General features: G+C 35.1%; 1 protein-coding gene across 2 annotated transcripts in view; it reads right to left on the reverse strand.

The window, feature by feature from the left end:
* Positions 1-15700, reverse strand: part of LOC125403249 (contactin-6) — a 379648-nt gene extending 363948 nt beyond the window's left edge. The window contains exon 1 of one of the 2 annotated variants that reach the window (XM_048438486.3): positions 15089-15700. The gene's annotated coding sequence lies outside the window, so the exon portion shown is untranslated. Of the gene's footprint in view, positions 1-15079 lie in introns of both variants that reach the window. The other variant, XM_085686802.2, reaches the window with a different exon arrangement.
* Positions 15701-17405: the final 1705 nt, after the last annotated feature.

A 17405-nucleotide genomic window follows, 5' to 3' on the forward strand; every position in this document is an offset into this window, starting at 1 on the left:
GTAGATATTCAGTTCCTAGGAATTGGAACTCTATCTCGAGTAAGACAAAGCATGAGATGGGTCAATTGTATAGGTCCAGACAGACAAATAGGAAAACTAAGGCCATATGTAGCCAATATTGCAGTGAATTTATGGGGCCGTGACCTATTGCAGCATGGAATACCCAAATTAACATTCCTGCTGCTTCTAGAGCCTATATTTCTGAGGAAAATATTACAAGATATTACAGATGGTGGAAACCAGCCATTAGAGCTAGACAAGAACACAACACAATTGATGGCCCTTCAGAAGTACCAACAGCCATGCCTCTACAATGGTTGACTGAGAAACCAATATGGACTAAACAATGGCCTTTACCTTAGGAAAAGTTACAGGCTTTAGAACAGCTGGTACAAGAGCAATTAGATGTTGGACATATAGAAGAATCTACCAGCCCTTGGAATTCTCCTGTATTTGTTGTTAAGAAAAAATCTGGTAAATGGAGAATGGTGACAGATCTTAGAGCTATCAACAAGGTTATTCAACCAATGGGCCCTCTACAATCTGGAATTCCTCTGCCGTCCCTGTTACCAAAGGGTTGACCTCTTATAGTTATTGATCTGAAAGATTGTTTCTTCACTATACCTGTACAAGAAAAAGATAGAGAATAGTTTGCCTTCACAGTGCCTACTTATAATAACTCTCAGCCTGCAAGGAGGTACCAGTGGACCGTCCTCCTACAGGGAATGTTAAACTCTCTCACCCTCTGCCAATATTTTGTAAGCCAACCATTAAAAATTATATGCAAACAATTTCCTAAGTCCATAATATTCCACTATATGGATGATATCCTGATCTCTGATCAAAACAAAGATACCTTAGAAAGGCTATTTGAAGAAGTAAAAATAGTGTTACCTAAATGGGGATTGCAAATTGCTCCTGAAAAAATTCAGAGAGGAGATTCTGTTAACTATTTAGGTTGTAAAATAGGTTTACAAAGAATTAAGACACAAAAGGCACAAATCAGGAGAGACCGGTTACGAACTCTTAATGACTTTCAAAGATTATTAGGAGACATCTCCAGCCTACGACTGGCTGTTGGGATAACACCTGATCTAATAATTCATTTAAACAAAACCTTGAATGGTGATAAAGACTTGAACAGTCCCAGAGAATTAACTGCTGAAGCAGAAAAAGAACTGACAATAGTTGAAGAAAAATTACAGGAGGCTCATGTGGACAGGGTAAATCCAAAGCTTAGTTGTATTCTCATTATATTGCCTTCCAGAATTTCTCCTACAGGAATCTTCATGCAAAGAGATGATATTATCTTGGAATGGATCTTTTTGCCACACAAACCAAGTAAAAAATTAAAAACTTATGTGGAAAAAGTCTCTGAATTGATTATAAAAGGAAAATTGAGACTTCGTCAATTAGCAGGTATTGACCCAGCAGAAATTATAGTGCCTTTCACTGCTGATGAGATGAAAAAGTTGTGGGAAGACAATGAACCATGGCAAAGAGCTTGTGCTAATTTTTTGGGAAAAATCAATAACAATTACCTAAAAAGCAAGAGACTTAATTTTATAAAGAACTTCTTGAATCCTTCCTCGAATTGTCAGTGATGCTCCAATAACAGGAGCCCATACATTTTACACTGATGCTAATAAGTCAGGGAAAGCAGGTTACAAATCAGAAGAATTGAGTAAAGTGGAACAAAGTCCTTATGATTATGTCCAGAAGGCAGAATTATATGCAATTTTTATAGTGCTTAGGGATTTTAAAGAACCTCTTAATATAATTACTGACTCATAATATGCAGAAAGAGTTATCTTGCGTATTGAAACTACTGAATTTATACCTGATGATACAGAACTGAACTCATTGTTTATCCAGGTACAAGACATGATTAGGAATAGGCTTTGCCCTATGTATATAACACACATCTGATCCCATACGGGTCTGCCAGGTCCTCTAGCACAAGATAATGCAGATATTGATCAATTATTGATTGGTCGTGTGCTGCAGGCATCTGAATTTCATAAAAAAACATCATGTCAATAGCAAAGGCTTGAAAAAAGAGTTTTCTATTACATGGCAACAAGCTAAGGAGATTGTAAAGAAATGCCCTACTTGCTCTTTTTATAACCAAACACCATTGCCTGTAGGGACTAATCCAAAGGGTATTAAAAGAAATGAAATTTGGCAGATGGATGTGTTTCACTTTCCAGAATTTGGCAAATTAAAATATGTACATCACACCATTGACATGTACTCAGGTTTCCAATGGGCAACTGCTTTAAGCTCAGAAAAAGCTGATTCAGTAATCACTCATTTATTAGACGTTATGGCCATCATGGGTATACCTACACAGATAAAGACAGATAATGGTCCAGCTTATGTTTCTAGGAAAATGAAACGATTTTTTGCTTATTATAATATTAAGCATGTTACAGGTATACCATACAATCCTACAGGTCAAGCAGTTATAGAAAGATCAAATCGAACTATAAAAGATGTTGAACAAACAGAAAGGGGTGGAAAATACCCCCAGGAATACCCCCAGGTTACATAATGCTTTATTAACCTTGAATTTTCTCAATGCTAATGAGAAGGAGACAACGGCTGCAGAAAAACGTTGGATAATGGAAAAGTTTGCTGAATTAAATCAACCAATTTATTTCAAGGATGTGCTGACCTCACAGTGGAAACCAGGAGATGTGCTACGTTGCGGAAGGGGTTTTGCTCTTGTTTCCACAGGAGAGGAAAAATTGTGGATACCATCAAAATTAATAAAGGTTCGGTTTGAAGAGGAGAAGCCTTTTGGAAGAGATAAATGATAACTCACAAGGATAATAATCACACCAAAGGTAAGAAAAATATATAGGTTGGGGGCAGGTTCTCTTCTTGTCTCCACAGGAGAATGCTCATTTTCAAAAGAATCCAAGAGACCCCGGATAATTGAATATAGAAACCGCCTATGACCCAAAGAGGATCAACAATGAATCCAAATAGTTTAGGTAAGTATTACTATTTTTTAATATGTACTAATGTACATTTATTTATAAATATGCAGAGCTGGTTTTGGAGTTGGATAATGGCTCAGTCCCTCTTCATTTCCAAGCCTGTTGATAAGAGATATCCCAGAGTTTCTGTCTCATGTCAAGAGCCAAGATACGGGACAGAATAACTATAATTGATAAATTTTCTTTGCCTTTCCCCATATCTGTTTCTATCTTTATTAATATATATATATTATATTAATATATAATATATATATCTCTGTATATATACAGACATATCTGTATATGTCTTCATAGATAATGTTTAACTTTCCCATGACAAACAATAAATTTTCCTGCAGTAATCTTTAAAGCTTCTAGGATGAAGATGGGGCCCCACAACACCAACTCCACCTGGTTACTATGACGTCATAATGTTCATAGCGCTATTTTTTAGACCTGTTTTTTGGTACCAGCTACATAAAACAGTTCTGGATGTGCACAATATTTGACAACATTGTGACCAGACCTCCTCAACTTATTCAGAGACTATTTACAACTCTCTCACACCAAATGTTTATATGGAAATTTTACCATCAATTCTTTTCACAGGACCCCCTAAGAGTAACATCACCCCCATGACAGCTGGAAGCAATTTTAGAGGAGGACGTCCCCTCTCCCAGTAGAATTTGCCCTCAGGTTTAGGGACATCATTTAGGGATTGGTTATAATTGATATAGGGTTGAGGGAATGGGGGAGGTATTTTATAAACTCAGGGGTGTTTATCAAAAAAAGGGAGGGGATTGATTGGTGATGGGATAATAATATATTGGTATTTGTGAGTTATTGTTTTCAGAAAATTGGTGTTGATTTTTGGACCTTGATATATTGAATATTGTATGTGAGTATGTTTCTACCTCTATTTGTGTTGATATATATATACATATATTTACATACCTCTGATTAAGATATTTAGGTAATTTGATTAGAATAATAATATATTGATATTTGTGAGTTTTTGTTTTTAGAAAATTGTATTGGTGTTGATTTTTGTACATTGACATATTGAATATTGTATGTGAGTATGCTTCTACCTCTATTTGTATTAATATATATACATATATTTACATTCCTACCTCTGATTAAGATATTTATGTAATGATATACATCATTTACATTTGGAGGTCATTGTCCTCACTCATTGCACAGTTGTTCATTCTCTTAGTCTTCAAGTTAGATAGATAGAAATCCATAGTCATATATGTTTATTATATTTATATTTAGGCTAATCAGGTTATTTAGGTGCATAGAGAACATACGTAGTATAGATAGTATAATCTTCAACCTCTTCGAAGAACTGTGGAAAATGGCCTTTAATCTAACTCATAGTTCTGTAGTAGTGAGACACAATTGCTCCTGGCATCACCGCTCTACTCCCGAGAGCACGTTGAGAATCAAAGACACTCCACATGGATCTTGTCTTCTTCCTGGCAGAACTGGCCTTTGGGCAAAGAAAAAGCCCATACCTCAACCACTGACAGAATTACAGAATATCCATAAATGGATAAAAGCAGGATTGTCTTATCTTGCCAAGACAGGGTGAGAGAGTCCTAAAAAGTTTCTTGCCTTTGAAAATTGGCATGTCAGTTACATCAGGCCTTAGCCAAAGTTGATTGACTCAACATTGCTATGAGACTTTGGGTGATTGCCTAGGTATTCAGTTGTCTCTTCCATTCGTTGCACATTTCGGAAGTTTCCCACTTGTACTTCCGGGCTGCTTGAGAAAAATTATTTTCCTTCTCAGATCTTTGATGGAGTTGAAGATTAGATAGTTGTAGTTGCCATCTACATTATTTAGACTCCCTGAGATAGAATGTTTAGTAGAACTTTTGTTATATGTTTCTTGCTTAACATTGTTTGTTGTTTGTAACTTTATATTTATTATTTGCTTCTATTGTATATAGTTGTTTTTGGTTTGGTTCTGTCTTATTTTAGAAAAAAGGGGGAGATGATAGGGGAGTTCAGCCAATCACGTTCTGTTTGGGGGGCGTGTCACCCTTAGGCTAAAGCTTGCCTATAAACCTGCAAGCGCGTTCCTGGTAGCTCTCTCTTGCCTGGCTCCTGTGTCTGTATGGATCGTTTGGATTCTGGTGTAAACTGGTGTAAGTCTTACTTCTGTTTATTAAAGCTTTATATTTTGTATTAAGATAGTCTGGGAACTTTTCATTACCAATCATCCTGTGGCTTCAATCCATAATGTTCCCAAAGTTTACCAAAACTTATAGTGCACTACTTGCAGTTTATGATATCCAGCAGCTTCAGACAGACACATGTGAAGAGCATTAACCTTAAAATAATATCCACATATTACTTTGAATATACACATAAAACTTTGAATTGAAAATGTCTAAATTCTTCTGACTACAAATTCACAACAGCTTCTTGTAGACATGAGTGAAAAGTTACTAATATCAGAATGTGTCTTCAATCTCATTCTTTGGAATAAGAGGAGATTGGCTTTCTTTCTTTTTTTTTAATTGCAATACTATTTGGCCAATAGCTTAAGGGTACTTTTAGCTAGCGCTTACATCTTAAATTAACCCATTTTAATCAATCTGTGTATCATCACGTGGCTGTGGCTTACCAGGCAAAATTCCAGTTCCTATCTTTTTCCGTGAGGGCTACATGACTTCTCTCTGACTACTTCTGTTTTCTCTATATCTCTCTTTCATCCTGCTTTACTCTGTTAAGCCATTTGCTGAAAGCAGTTTCTTTATTCACCACCGGCAATAAAACATATTCACAGCATATGTCACCTCCCACATCACCCAACCTTCTAAGATTAAAAGTCAAAGTAATCTTGTCTTACCTGTTGCTGCTTCTGCTATTTTAGTTTTGGTTATTTTGTCTCAATGACAAAGAAATAATCAAACTGAGGGCTGACAGCAACAAAATAGAAACAGAAAACAATCCAAAGAATCAATGAAACAAGGAGCTGGTTTTCTTTTAGGTATTAAAAATTCTATCGAGATGAAAAATGATTCAGGGGTCATGAGCTCTGGCTGTTCTTCTAGAGTTCCTGAGTTCAATTCTGGGTTACGACATGGTGGCTCACAATCATCTGTAATAACATCTGGTGCCCTCTTCTGGCCTTCAGGTATACATTCAGGCAAAAGACTGTATACAAAATTAATAAATAAATAAACAAATATATAAATAAACACATCTTTAAAATTTCCATCTAATTTTCTTTTTGTTAGTCATCAGGAGTAATTAAAAGGAAAGGTAATTTGTTTGTCATAAGTTTGGAATGTGTCATGGAAATTGTTGTGCTAATGTTTCAAGTAATGAGTTACATATTTTATTAAAAAATATACCATTATACTTAAAGAATTACTGCAACAATAACCCTAAAGTATTAAATAGCATCTATCTAATTTTCCTAACTAAATTCTTGACTATGTCTTAACCTACTATCTCATGAGATGATCATTCTGTTTTAAGTTATAACTTTTAACAATTTATAGTATTTGTATAACTAATGAAAAGATAGAAACCAGTGGTTTTAGTCATTCCTTTTTAGATTTTGTTCAAAGGACTTAATACTGTTCCTAAAAAAATCAGGGAAGATAATTATATGAAAATGTTGAAAAAAAGTAAAAAAGAAAGAAAGAAAGAAAGAAAGAAAGAAAGAAAGAAAGAAAAGAAAAAAAATAGTTAGATCCTGGCAAGATGGTTCACTGAGAAATACAGCTGTCTTTCAAAATGTAAGTACTGAGCTGGGATTTCCAGCATCCACTAAAGAGTCAGTCATGGTATTTTCTTTGTTTAAACTTAATGATAAAAGGAAGCAGAGACAGGTGACTGTCCAGAACTCAATAGCCAGTCAGCCTAGCCGAACCAATATTGCAGTGCACTGAGAGCCCCTGTTTCAAATATTAAGGTGAAGAATGGTAGAGAAATCATTCAATGCTGACTTTGGCCTACACCCCCATGCACATAATGGCAGCTGAGTGGATATACACATGTGTGCATATATGCACACACACACACACACACACACACACACACTACAAACAAGAAGATGGGGAAATTATTCTTAATTACTAAGGGAGGGAGTACTTAGAGCGTCTATATAAACAAATGATTCAGATTGTTGTCATGAACACAGTCCTTCCCCTTCAAAGTACCAACAAGCAAACGGAAAAATTACCAGCAGAAATGTATGAGGCCATCAGAATGCCATTAAAAAGAACTAGCACCAGAAAATTATAGTCTAATGTCCTCCTGGAAGAAAAGCATACCAAAGATACTTTAAAGGTCTGGCAGGGATGAATTGCAGACAACCTAAGAGCAAATGGTCTTGAATTAGATATGAGACCTTAGGAGACTATGGTTACCTGAAGAAAGTGAGTCACTGAAACTTTTCTATAAGAATCAAACTCACTCTGTACAGTAAGTAGATATTTAAAGTACAGTAGACAATTTTAGGTTGAAATATATGAAGAGAGAAACCAAGAAGAGAAGAACATTGCTGTGTTCCTTTGTAGGCAAAAGTGAAGAGAGTCATCTGTATGATGGACTCAGGACTCAGACAAAGTGAGTATGTCATAGAAAATTTCCACTGGAGGTGAATTGTCATAGTGGAAAATTAAAAGAAACAAAAAATATAATGTACCATGATAGGGATAAATAATAGAGGGATTTTCTCCTAAAGCCTAAAAATAGGACAAAAATCAAAAGCCATCTCTAAAATAAAAAGGGAAGAATCACAAAATACTGGGAAAATATTTAAAGATACACAGGAAGATAGAGGTGTTTTCCTTTTCAAAGCCAAATGCATAACATATAAATGGGAGGAATGCAGCTTCACGAAAAGGCAGTTATTAAAAGTTTGCTAGGAAATCTAAAAGAGAAGAATAAATGAAGGAAATGATGAAGAAATGGTCTTCAAGGAGTAAATTAAAGTGCTTTCCTGTTGCAAGACTGAAATACACAGTAACTACACAATTTCAATAGCCTAAAAAAGAAAACAGACATCAGAGGTTATAGAAACTATATACATGGATGGATGTGAAACTGGAAATAGATAAACAGTATCGATGTTTTATTTTAAGACATCCATTATAATTTCAAATTTATTATTGTTTTCAGATGCATGGGTTAATTTGTGGGCATATGCTGGTCACATTTATATTACTGTGATAAAATAATGACCAAAAACAAGTTGAAGAACTTATTTTGACTGACACGTCTAGAGAGCTAAAATCCATAATACTGAGAAAGTCATGACATACTGATGAGGGAGGGAAAATTGGTTAATTGCATTTGATTTGAACACAGGAAGGAAAGAAAGCTAGGAGGAACTGGGGCTAGTCTAGAAACCTTCCAAACCAACAAACAGATGTATCAGCAATGTTGCACCTCCTTAAAAGTTTAATAACCTACCAATATGGTGCCATCTACTGGAGATCTAATGTTAAAATACACGAACCTTTGGGGGAACATTTCTCATTCAAACAACAGAAAATTGTTATTTTAACATTAAACATAGCAAAACTAAACAATAAAAATAATAAAATACAGAAGCATTTTGTAATTTTTTTGTTGTAAACATAGTTATGGTATACTCTTATTTTATTTTATGCTCTGTTTTTAGGAACAGAAAATTAAATAAATTCTTGATAAAGTCCAAATACTTTTTGTTGGTAGAATTAAACTATTTTTAGTTTTTATGTATCCACACACTAGTGTCTTTGAGTCTTTCCACATTTTTCTCATAAGCACTATTTTTATTTCCAGTTTAGTGATTTACACACCAAATTTAATTTTCTACTAAATACCCAATACAATTGATAAGATGATGATTACAATTTTCATTCTGTTCATTGTTTTATATTATTTTTACTCAATTGATTCTAAAGCTAATAGACAAATATTATAGTAGTAATAATATAACTATAATGAACCAATGAACACATAGAGAGCTTATTAATTGCTGGGCTTTCTTCCAAGATATTTTCACAAATTAAGCCATTTAATTCTCTTCATAATACAATGAAGTCGATACTGTTATTATCTCTACTGTGAATGGAGAAACTGAGATGTAGAGAAGTCATTGCTATATTGCCATTGCAGATACCTGAAATCTAAATACCTAGGCTCCATTTTTTTCTCATTTATTTTACTACAAATCTAAGGCTGACCTAAAACTCATGATCCTCTTGTTTTAGCCTTCCAGATGCCCAAGTGCTGAAGTTAGGGTCATATAGACACATCCCACCATGACATGCACACACATACACACACACACACACACACACACACACACTCACCTGCACACAATACATACACCTTCAATGTCAGATACAATAGCTTCTGTTCCTGTAAATCACATGGGTCACAATTTTGGACTAAAAATCTCATATAAGTTAAAAACTGAAAGATTTCTACTGAAAACTCACAAAACAAAGATATTTTTATTCAAGTCTTGTTCTACAGAAACAAAGAGAAGAAAGAAAAAAAACTACTTATGATGTTGTGAAAACACAAAGGAAAACAGCAAAGTCTTTGTGACCCTGGAGACAGTATTTGTGGGCACAATGCCAAACACACTACCTGAAACAAATTTCCATTGTTTCAAAACACTAAAAACACATACTTTAGGTGAAAACATGCCAAGTGTTTCTTTATTTTTGTCTTTGTTGGATATTTCTCTTTTAATTTAAGATAATATAATATTTCAAAACCTGAAGGATGGGAAAGGACAGAAGAGAATATTAAAAATTTCCATCATTAAGAACCTTGACTTACAAGCCTTGCTATGTCTTAGGCCACTGAATCATCTGACAACTGGGAGCATATACATGTCTCAAGACAATAAAATGACAAATTCCAAATACAAAGGTGTATATTATGGATATACATTTATATTAAAGTTCTAAATACCTAGGAATTGTACAACAAATATCTAATTGCTTAACACTTTGCAAAGAGTTGATTCATTGCAAAACATAACATTATTTAAAATAATTGTAGCAAACATGTTTTAAAATCTCACCAAATTTATTTTTCTTGTAGCATTTCACATCGAAAATTGAAGAAAGAAGTTTCCATATGCGTACTGCACTTGCACATACATGGTACTTCCCACTAATATGGTCATTAATTATACAGGGATAGATCTGTTTCATGTGGGACATGAAGGTCATGCTGGCATCCCAAAGTCACTTTTCTACTGTAGGGACCAGCCTGTTAACCAGGGTTCGTTCCTGTTGTTGTCATATACTCTATGGGTTTATTACAGCATCCTAAAATTATCCCTATACTTGTTTCTAAGGATCTTTCATGAACACATTTTAAAACAAAAAGATTTAAGAGGGAATAAAGCAAAGATACTATGTAATTGAAAAACATAAATCTAAAGAATAGTAGCTAATTTTCAGAAAGTGGTGAGAAATTACTCTGACATAGTTTTAATATCTCTAAACATGCTCTTTCTGTACATATTTTAAAATGGAAATTCAGCATTCAAAGGAACACTTCAAATGATAAAGACACCTAAATCTGTAGAGGGAAATGAAAGGAATTCAGAGATGAAAACTGTAACAGCTAGTATAATATCAAAGCAAAGCTTTTGAGATAATAATAAAACAAAGTGCAAAGTTTAAAACAAATTTGAATAATTTTATAAATATGAAATGTGTACAATTAAGAATTAACATGGACAAAAGGGGCAGTCCAAAAGAAAGAAAAGGAAGAAAGAGAGAAAGAAAGAATAAAGAAATAAAAGAAAAAGTGTAACAATTGGTTTGCTTATGCTCTCAAGTATTAGGGTATTAGGTAGGGAAACTAAAAACACATGACTAAAAATCTTGTTGCAGTGAAAGAATCTTATTTGTATATTGATCAAAATCTCAGTAATGGGTTTGGGATAGATGATTGCTATCCAAAGAACAAGATTATTTTCCTATCAGAAATATTAAGGCACATATAGCCTCCTGTAGTACAAATATATGCAAAGCATATCATAACAAATACGGAAATGATTTAAACCTTTAGTTGTATTTGAAATACCATCAGATAATAAAATGTTAACAAAGATGAAGAGAACATTGATATATGAATTCTACCTATTAGGATCATAAATCTCTTATATTGATTTCTCAATTTTTCTTAGGAAAAATACTTAAATCTCTTACAGATTGTAATAGCCAATACACTGATATAATTTATTTATTAAATTGGCAATTAATAAATTATGTGAAAAACAATTGTATGAATTTTATATTAATTAACTACCTTTAGCAATTGAGTGGTAATTTAATTTGACCTTTATGGACTTAATCTCACCATAGCAGTATTTCAGATTATCAGTACTGTTTTCTGACCTTTATGTGTAAAACATAATTACATTCCTCTCGATCAAAAAAGAAAAAAGAATCTTAAAGTAATGGCAAGATAATATTTCCTTAGACTGACCAATTATAGGAATATTTTAAGAAAAAAATGTGGACGTGAAGAATAATGAGAACATTCATCTGGCATTGGAGGTTCCACAACATTCATCTGAGAGGAACAAAAAAGTCATCTTTAACAATAGCTAAACCTTCTGGGTAACAAGTGTAACATGAGATGTCTACAACAGTGCTTATAAACCTGTATGGTTTTCTCAAAGTATGACTGTTTGATTGTAAAATGATAACTGGTCTTGACTGTGCAGAGTAAATAATGATCAGGCACACATCAGTGAACATGAGTGAACTGTCTCCTTACATATTTCCAGAAAGTGGAACCCACCTACCCAAGAACCAAAGGTGAGTCAGGGTGTAAATGCTGGCTAGGAAAGTGCTAGTTGTTTCAAATTTGAAATGAATCTAAAATGAAGGTAAAGTAATTACCATAATGTCAATAATTTAATTTTCTGAATTCATTATCTCTCTCACACACACACACGCACGCACACACACACACACACACACACACACGGTTTACATTACTTTCAAAGTTGTCAAAAAAGGCTGAAAGAATAAGAGTGTAAGAGTGTTCTTATGACTAATTTCAATCTGGTATGCTTATCTGTTCTTTAAATTTTATTTCTTTTCCAAACAGTTTACCTTTAGATTGTCCTACCTAGTTCTTATTGAACATTCCACCTGATTAGAGAGTCAACTTAAGTAGAGGCCTTAAATGGTTCTATATTCCACTTGGGCAGAAAAATAGCCAGGACTAGACGTCAACCTTGTACATGTTCCCAGAGCCTCAAGTATTGAAGAGGAAATTTTAGATCACTAGACAGAAGGACATTAGATAGATTCCACACTTATAACCAATGGCTTATAAAAGCAGGGCTGTAAATTCAGTGTTCTACTTCTCAAAGTCACAGGATCTGGCTTATCTGGCCCTAAGAAGACACATGGCATCTAAACTTCCACGAATGTCAGTTATTGATCATTGTCTAATCATGGCTCAAAAGCCCTTAACCTTAGAAATCTACTATATAGCAAATGTCTTTACATACTATTTCCCTTCCCACTAGCATCAAAACAAATAGGTCTTCAATCACCTAGACAGGAGTGAGCATTTTTAAAAATGCAGTGTGTGTTCTACAAATTTTAGACATAAGATAAAATCTGTCTAAAATACAAATTTGGACATTTCTCTGGCCTTTCTCCCTTCCCACACTTTGAGAGAGTTCAGTTGTCCAGTGATCTACTTAGCCGCTGGCCACAATCATCCACTGTGAGTACCAACTATACTTGCTGATAGAGCCCACCTTTTTCTATACCCTACTTTGTCTTTTTACTTCTTTTTCCAGAGATCACAAAGATCAGGGATCTGTAAAGAGTTCCAAGCAAGGTTCTGTTGGATGATGGGTATTTTGAGAACTGATTAACAATTAAATATGTATTAAAATAATTAATTTTATTTTTCATAGTTTTTGTAGCATTTCACATCGAAAATTATGTGAAATTTATTTTCCAAATTATTTTTCATAGTTTTTGTTCATAAATATAGAGTTATTTTTCTGAAACTAGTATTTTTTGCAAACAAATATATAACAGAATTTTGGCAACTTATATTATTTTACCTCTTTTTTGTTTCATTGAGTAAGATAAATTCTTCTGCAAGGATATCTGTCAAATTATTGATGATATCATCACACTAAGTACTCCTTATTCTGAGAAAGATGGCTATATTATAAGAAACCATTCTCTATAAAGTACCCATCTCATCTTATTAAGAGAATTTTAGGCACAATGAAATAACACCTTATCATTGTTGTTTTTAGAGGATGTGATCTCTCTTTCAAGTGTTCATATTTTGCTTGTTTATTTTTTTAAGTACTGAAGCTTATGCTAGCATCTTCTACTTTATATGTTGTCGGTCTAAATATGTAGCTACATAATTGATAATTCCCTTCCTTCTGAAAGTAAAATTAAAAGCATTCAATTTTCTTTTATACTTTTTTCCCTCATCTGAAGACTAGAAGCTCACTGTCAACTTAATACACTTCACACTGTCCTTCAAAACATAATTCATTTTATGTGAAATGGGAAGCCCACACCTAATATGTGATCATCTGCTAAGTGACCAAGTGAATACAGTTTCATTAAAGAAAGTTACACACATATATTGAAAATAAAATTATGACAGTTCTCTAGAAATGCTCAATGAAAATAAAGAATCTCATTTTATTTTAAGCAATTTTTAAATTCTTGCGATGAACTGACAACTTAGGAATATATATAACCTCATATAAGGTCTCTACATAAAAGTTTCTTGATTGAAAATCTTTATACTGCATAGCCATGATTTTGCTAAGAAAAATATTTGAAGCAACAAACATGAAACATCTCTGTTTTTCTGTTAGCTATACAATTTGTACCAGCATTTTTGTGAGCATATGTTTGTTTAGTGGAAATGTATATATTTACATATGTTGAGGGGAGGGCTAGCAAAAAAACTATGCTCAAATATGTTATTTCTTTGTAGATTGCAGTGCACATAAATTGTTGACACATTCAACAACAATGGTTTTAAAAGGTGATAAATGAATCCATCAGATGCATGAAAATTGCTTAGAACACGAAATTCAATATCCAACATATTTCTTGGCTTATAGATAATCTTTGAGAAATGCTGTCACTATAGAACATTATAAATCCCTTATTCTCAAAATAAATTTATAATGCCACTCCTCTCCCTGATTTCTTGCTCAGTGTAGTTTCTATTTGCTATTCCGTGAATACTTCTCGGAGGACATAGACAGGATGCTGATTATTTAAACTTAAGTCGTTTCATTTGGAGGAACAAGAACTATGAATTTCAATCTACCCCAAACCCCCAACGTCACACTATCATATTAACACTGGGGCATATGTAGTGGCTAATCTGAGAACTCTGCAAAGTTTTGCTCCCAAGTCATCAACTCCTGAAACTTTCATAAAGTATTATAAGATCCTTATCGTAACAGGCTTAGCTGGGATAATTGGGGAGGTAGTGTGATTCTACAAGCTTTTATCTGTAAGCTGGGTGCAAACAAGACGTCAGAGAGAATTTGGTGTACCCATTTGACCTCCACGCCTGTGTTTCTGCCGCTGTGACACCCTCCCCGAGGAAACTTTTATAGCCGTTCCTTTAAATCATCTGTGGATACTGCAAACCCCACCCCTCAGCCCTTGGAGGAAAAAAAAAAAATAGCAATCACATCTTCCGATCTGTCTGCCGTTTCATAAAGGGTGTGTAGCCATCGGAAAGTACCAGAATTAGCACTGTCATCCAGTCTTGCCCATTAGTTTTACTGCAGCAAAGACTAGTGAAACATTGAAAAAATATATCTGTAGTCTCACTTTGCCTGGTTTGATCCTACATCTCCCGATACAGATTCAATATATTTTTCTCTCACAGGGAATAAACGTTTTTAAACCATCAGCATCATAAAAACACAGCATCAACGAAACAGACACTCCCCCCACCACACACACACAACCCCAGCTTTTACCTGTTACACTAATACAAAGAGATAGAAAGCAAGAAAAGCCGCAGCTTGACCAGCAAAATTCTCATTGCAGCAGACAGCGCAATTCTGTACTTACGGATCTTACCAGGGAAACGTCTCGGGATCTTTACAATTTTTCTGCAGAACTCTGTCTGGAGCTCTCAGCCAGGCATGCTGTGCATCGAAGCAGAACCAAGCCGTATGGAATGTCTATGCAGCTGGGAGATAATGGGACTCTTTTTCCCAGCTGGGACCGCAAGCCTTTTATCCACTGAGTATTGCGTGGCTCCTCTCTGGTCTTAAGCATGAAATACGCTCCTCTCCTGCTGCATTCCTGACGGAACCTAGACAATTAGTTCTTGAGGCACATGTGCAAAGCTCCCGTTTAGAATATTCAAAGGGAAAATTCTCTCCACATTGAAAGCCAGTTCTGTCTTCCCCATCCTTCACAGACTCAGGCAGTTGGGAGCAGCTGCCATTCCAGTGGCAAGAAAGATTAAATTCACACACCCCCCACTTATTCTTTGACTAGATATAGTCACTCCTTTCGGGTCATCAGAAAATCGTTCTTATTGAAAATTGGGTCAGACTAACTACTTATTAGGCATCCAACAGGGAAGGAAGTAGTTTTTTTTTTCTTCTTTCTTTCTCTGGTTTCGCTGCATTGTCATTTGCAAGGAAAGATTAAGCTGGTCAAGGGTCTGCACCAATTTATACTGTGTTCAAACAGAAGCTTTCTGAAACATGCCAGCAGCTCCTGGTGCTAGTGAGAGTGAAGAAAAAAGGGAAATAAAATCAAAGGCCTATCCCTAAAGCCCATCTAAATGAACTATGTGTGTTAGGCTTCTTAAAGATAACAGATTACATAAAGTGGAGTCGAATAGACCAGAAGAATAGTGTTGCTCTCATAAACAGTGTGTTTACAGTCTCCTGGGTAAGGAAGGAGTTTGCCTGTGTTTGTGTAACAGCTTTGTTTAAAAACAATTAAATAAATAAATGTTCATTGTGTTTCACGCAGAGTTCTCTGACTAAACTTTTTGGTATGACTAAGACTTGGAGTGGTTTTTGAAGAGACTGCTTGGGGAATAAAGCTAAAACACATACAAAACATGTGTATGTACATAGAGATCCTAACACATACAATCGTGCCTGTAACACAAGAATATTTTCAGGTTGTAACACAAAGGAAAAATATTTTTGACAACTGAAAGTTAAATAAATAGATGCTTGGAAAATTAAATTACAAAGCAAAGTGGGTTATGTCAAAAAGTAACTTTTGACCTTACTTTGATTTATCTATGAAACAAGGCGTGTATTACTGGACATTTTGATGACGTGGATTATATTTCTCTGTTACTGTATCCACCCAGCAGGTCATTTGTCCATATGGGCAAGCTTCATCATCAAGAACTTTATAGGGAAGGTGATTCTTTTTGGTTGTTGTTGTTTATATTGGGACATGGTCTCATCAGTCACTCCACACTAACCTCTAACTCCCTTTCCTGCCTTAGCCTCTCGAGTGCTGGGATTCTAGGTTCCTATCGTCATGCCGTACTGATATAATGGGACTTGCTATATCTGTAATCTTTCTTTCCAACTGATGGTAGGACCAATTTGATGACCAGCTTTATATGTTTGATGATCAGTAATATGTTTCTTAATATAATGTCTGGATTTTAACTTTAACTTTGTAGACAAAAAATTGACATAGCTCCTTTCCACCCACCCTCACACCCTCTCACTTCTTCCTCCGTCCATCCTACATTTGCTCCTCTAAAGGATAAGGGCTCCTATGGGGAGTTAACAGAGTTTGACACATTAAATTTGGCTGGGACCAAACCCCTTCCCCATGCATTAATACTGAGCATAGCATCTCACCATAGGGAATGGGTCCCCAACAAGTTTGCTCATTCACCAGGGGTAGATTCTGGTCCTACTGCAATGGGTCCTTCAGATAGTCTAAGTTTCACAACTGGCTCTCACATACAGACGGCCTAGTTCAGTCCCATAAGGGCTCCACAGCTGTCGAACTAGTGTTCACGAGTTTCCATAAACTTGGTTCAGCTGTCTCTGTAGATTTCTCTATCATGGTTATGACCTCCCTTGTTCATATATTCCTTTCTCCCTCTCTTTAACTGTATTCCCAGAGCTTGACCTGGTGCATGACTGTGGATCTCTGCATCAGGTTTCATCAATTACTGTTTGAAGGCTCTAGGATGATAGGGTATTCAGTAGTCTGAGTACAGGGGACAACCAACTCGGCACCCCTCCACTGTTACTAGCAGTCTCAGTTGGGGGGTCATCTTTGTGGATTATTGGAAAATTTCCTAGCACCAGGTTTCTACCCATTGTGACTCATTCTATCAAGATATCTCTTTCACTGCTCTCCCTTCTTTTTTATATTACTAGGAAAAGAATGCGAA

The sequence above is a fragment of the Myodes glareolus genome, chromosome 3 (assembly GCF_982192425.1).
Source record: "Myodes glareolus chromosome 3, mMyoGla1.1, whole genome shotgun sequence".
NCBI classification, from domain to species: Eukaryota; Metazoa; Chordata; class Mammalia; order Rodentia; family Cricetidae; genus Myodes; species Myodes glareolus.